Here is a 4,935-nt window from a genome sequence, read left to right as displayed (position 1 = left end):
TGCCTACAAACATTTGGATGAAGTAAATGATGTTGCTGATTACTTCAACATTCCAAATGTCACCCGCGAAACTCAACTGCTTCGGATGCTTCCGGTAACCTTCAAGGGTGCTGCTAAAGACTGGCTCAAATCACTTCCTCCCGGGTCAGTCACTACTTGGGCCAGAATGAAGGAGAATTTATTGATCACTTTTGCCCACCATCCAAGATAGCCAAGCTCAAGAAGGCCATTGCAAACTTTGAACAACAAGCTGGAGAGTCGTTATATGAAGCATGGGAGCGGTACAAAAGTCTGCTACGAAATGGCCCACACCATGATCTAAATAGGCAACAAGAAGTTTCCATCTTTTATGATGGAGTCAATGTCACGATCTGGAAGCTGCTAGACTCACAAGGCCCACTTACAAAGAAGCCACCCCCGGTAATCAAAGAATTAATTGAAGAATTCTCTAAACACTCTAGAGAATACCACAACCCTAGGAATGATGTCACGAGGGGAGCCGCATACGCTGCTACTGAAGATTTATCCGCGGTCATGGCCATGTTAAAAACCATGGATAGGAGAATGGACAAAATGGATCAAACTATCCATGCCATACGGGTGGGTTGCGAGAATTGCAATGGACCTCACCTCACTAGAGATTGCGATTTGGATGAGCACGACAACAAAAAGGCACAAGTATGCTATTCGAGCGGTGACCGGTATGATGAAGACTGGCGAAAACAAAAGAAGGAGTGGCTGCCTTACGAAGAGTACAAGAAGGCCAAGGAGGAGAAGTATAGACAAAAAGGGAGAGGCTTTTACCAAAAGGACGAGCCGGTGCAAGAGAAGAAGCCAAGCTTGGAAGAAATGCTAACTAAATTTGTGGCTGCTTCCGAGAAAAGACATAGTGACCACGATGTTGCTATCCAAGAAACAAGAACAATGCTCAGGAACCAACAAGCATCCATCCACAACATAGAAACGCAACTTGGGCAACTTGCTCAACAACTAAACCAAAGGTCACCGGGTGAGCTTCCTAGCAAAAACGAGAATAACCCACGAGGCGCGCAAGTGAATATTGTTACCACAAGAAGTGGGAAGATTATTACTCCCCTGACCCCCATTCAAACTGAAGCAAACAAGGACTCACAGAAGGAAGGAACGGAAGTACAAGTCGAAAACCAACACTCACAATCTGAGAGCCCTACTCGCCGAGTAGGATCGATGGACTCGGCGAGTACATCTGCAAAAACTAATGAACAACCACCCTTGAAACCATACCGGCCTCCAATGTCGTACCCAGCCCGAGCCAAGACGGAGAAGCAGGAAGAGGAATATCAGAAGTCCTTGATCATATTAAAACTCTTCAAATAAACATTCCTTTCATTGAAGCCGTCATGCAAATGCCCAAGTATGCAAAGTTCCTTAAGGAACTCCTCACTAATAGAAGAAAGATGGAAGAAGTGCAGAAAGTAGTACTGAATGAGAATTGCTCCGCCGCCATGCTAAACAAATTACCAAAGAAGAAGGGTGATCCGGGGAGCTTAACTTTGCCTTGCCAATTTGGCAACTTGGCTGCAATTCATGCTTTAGCTGATTCTGGAGCAAGTGTGAACCTTATGGCATACTCGTTCTTCAAAAAGCTGGACCTCCCGGAGCCAAGGCCAATTCGGATGGCAATTCATTTGGCAAACAAGACGGTTACTTTCCCAAGAGGCATATGTGAAGATTTGCTAGTGATAGTAGACAAATTTGTCTTCCCGGCTGACTTCATCATTCTCGACATGGAGGCGGATCCGCAAGTACCAATCATCCTTGGAAGACCCTTCCTCAACACCGCTAGCGCCATCGTAGACATGAGAGATTCTAAACTCACATTGCGAGTTGGGGACGACTCGGTGACATTCGGGGTAGACCAAGCCATGAAGTACTCAAGGAGTAGTGACGACACGGCGTTCTCAATCGACATGCTTGACGAGTTATTGGAAGAAGACATACCTGAAGATTCCAGCAAGTTTGCAGCTTTGGAAGAAGTATTTGATCCAGAAAAAGACTTATTAGAGATTGAAAGACTGTTGGAAGAAGCAGAGTATGAAGAACTAAAGAACCAAGCTGAAAGCCCTACTCGCCGAGTAGACCCGATCTACTCGCCGAGTACATCTGAAGAAAAGCCAGCAGTCGTGAATGCCGCCACCAACTCGCCGAGTACCATGCCTGCACTCGGCGAGACCGCCACTATGCATAATATATTGGAGCTCAAAACACTGCCTGACCATCTGGAATACACCTTTCTGGAAGAAGAAAATCAGAAGCCAGTGATTATAGCCTCGGATCTCTCCAAGACGGAAAAGGAGGAGCTTGTACAGGTGTTGAAGAAAAGGAAAAGAGCCATCGCATGGAGCATCTCCGACATAAAGGGAATAAGTCCATCCTACTGATCTCACAAAATCAACTTAGAAGAAGGAGCAAGGCCGGTGGTGCAACATCAAAGAAGATTAAACCCGAACATGCAAGAAGTCATCAAGAAGGAGGTGGTCAAGCTTTTGGATGCAGGAATCATCTACTCCATCTCCGATAGCCCATGGATGAGTCCGGTCCAAGTGGTGCCCAAGAAAGGAGGAATGACGGTCATTACCAACGAGAAGAACGAGTTAATTCCAACGCGAACAGTAACCGGTTAGCGAGTGTGCATCGATTATCACAAGCTAAACGATGCCACTCGCAAAGACCATTTTCCCCTTCCTTTCATAGATCAAATGTTAGAGAGACTATCGGGCCATAGCTACTATTGCTTCTTAGATGGGTTTTCCGGGTATTTCCAAATACCCATAGACCCAATGGACCAAGAAAAGACCACCTTTACATGCCCCAGTGGGACCTTTGCCTATAGACGCATGCCATTTGGACTATGCAATGCACCTGTGACATTTCAAAGGTGCATGACCGCCATATTCCATGATATGGTAGAAAAATTCATGGAGGTCTTTATGGATGACTTTTCTGTATTCGGATCTTCTTTCAATGACTGCCTCACAAATCTTGACTCGATGCTTGCTAGATGTGAGAAAACCGACTTGGTCCTAAATTGGGAAAAGTGTCACTTCATGGTCAAGGAGGGAATAGTTTTGGGACATAAAGTCTCTAAAAAGGGAATTGAGGTGGATCGGGCAAAGATACACACCATTGCTAAATTACCCCCACCAACTAATGTGAAGGGCATTAGGATTTTTTTGGGACACGCAGGTTTTTACCGGCGTTTTATTAAAGATTTTTCCAAAATTACGAAACCTCTAACACAATTATTACTAAAAGATGCACCCTTTAATTTTACTAAAGAGTGTTTAGAGGCATTTGACTTTCTAAAAGAAAAATTAACTAATGCCCCGATCATTGTAGCACCAAATTGGAACTTACCCTTCGAGATCATGTGTGATGCTAGTGACTATGCACTAGGAGCGGTCCTTGGACAAAGGGTTGATAATCACTTTCAACCCATTTATTATGCAAGCAAGACCTTAAATCCTGCCCAAGAGAATTATACTACTACTGAAAAAGAACTGTTAGCCGTAGTTTACGCTTTTGATAAGTTTCGCCCTTATTTGGTTTTATCTAAAACCACTGTTTTTACTGACCACTCGGCTATCAAGTATTTGTTTTCCAAACAGGATGCCAAGCCAAGACTAATACGATGGGTGCTGCTTCTTCAAGAATTCGATATAGAGATACGAGATAAGAAAGGAATGCAGAACGTAGCGGCCGATCATTTATCTAGGCTCGAGAACCCGGCATTGCAAGAAGATAAGGATGGAGACGACTTTCCGGATGAATACATTATGGTGTCCGTGGGAGAGGAGCCATGGTTCGCAGACATAGCTAACTATTTAGCTACCAACTACGTCCCGAAGGATTATAGTAGTCAGCAAAAGAAGAAATTCTTTGCGGAGATCAAATATTACTTTTGGGACGATCCATACCTCTTCCGAAGCTGCGCGGATGGAATTATAAAAAGATGTGTGTTCGGAAAGGAGAGTCGAAAAATACTAGAGCACTGCCATAGCGGGCCCATGGGAGGACATCATGGAGCACACTATACCGCAAATAAGATCTTTGACATTGGGTTCTATTGGCCTACAATCTTCAAAGATGCAGCCCAATATGTCAAAGAATGCGATGCTTGCCAAAGGGTGGGAAACATTTCATCCCGTAATGAAATGCCACAACATAGCATTCAAGTGTGTGAAGTGTTCGACGTGTGGGGCATAGACTTCATGGGGCCATTTCCCACATCCAAAGGAAACAAGTACATCCTAGTGGCGGTAGATTATGTTTCAAAATGGGCGGAGGCGCAGGCTTTACCTACAAATGATGGACGGGTAGTGGTACGGTTCTTGAAAAAATTATTCTCCCGGTTTGGTGTTCCGAAGGCCTTAATTAGTGACCGTGGCACACACTTTGCCAATGATCAATTGGACAAGGTGCTCAAGAAATATGGGGTGACCCATAAGTTCTCCACATCATACCACCCGCAAACGAGTGGGCAAACGGAAGTGACCAATCGAGCTTTGAAGCGTATCTTATAGAAGTCGGTGGGAAGCAACCGCAAGGAATGGTCGGACAAATTGGATGACGCGCTATGGGCATTTCGTACCGCTTTCAAAGCACCTATTGGTACTACACCATATAGGTTAGTTTATGGAAAGCAATGTCATTTACCGGTTGAAATCGAGCACAAGGCATATTGGGCGCTAAAGAGGTGCAACTTTGACATAGAAGAATTGAAGACCAACCGTCTAATGCAAATGAATGCCCTTGAAGAACTCCGACATGAGGCTTATTCTAGTTCGTGGCTCTATAAAGAAAAGACCAAGAGATGGCATGACCAAAGAATCAAAAGCAAAGACATCCATGAAGGCCAAAAAGTACTACTCTTCAATTCCCGATTAAAACTTTTCT

At 44.5% G+C, this 4,935-nt stretch overlaps 1 non-coding gene across 1 annotated transcript; it reads right to left on the bottom strand.

Annotated features, from left to right (window-relative positions):
- Positions 1-213: 213 nt before the first annotated feature.
- Positions 214-320, bottom strand: LOC145007747 (small nucleolar RNA R71). Its single transcript, XR_013663115.1, has one exon. It is a non-coding gene; the product is annotated as a small nucleolar RNA R71 (small nucleolar RNA).
- Positions 321-4,935: the final 4,615 nt, after the last annotated feature.

Source organism: Lactuca saligna, chromosome 7 (assembly GCF_052625555.1).
Source record: "Lactuca saligna cultivar CGN05327 chromosome 7, ASM5262555v1, whole genome shotgun sequence".
Lineage (NCBI taxonomy): Eukaryota > Viridiplantae > Streptophyta > Magnoliopsida > Asterales > Asteraceae > Lactuca > Lactuca saligna.
This window is presented reverse-complemented; position numbering and strand designations above follow the sequence as displayed.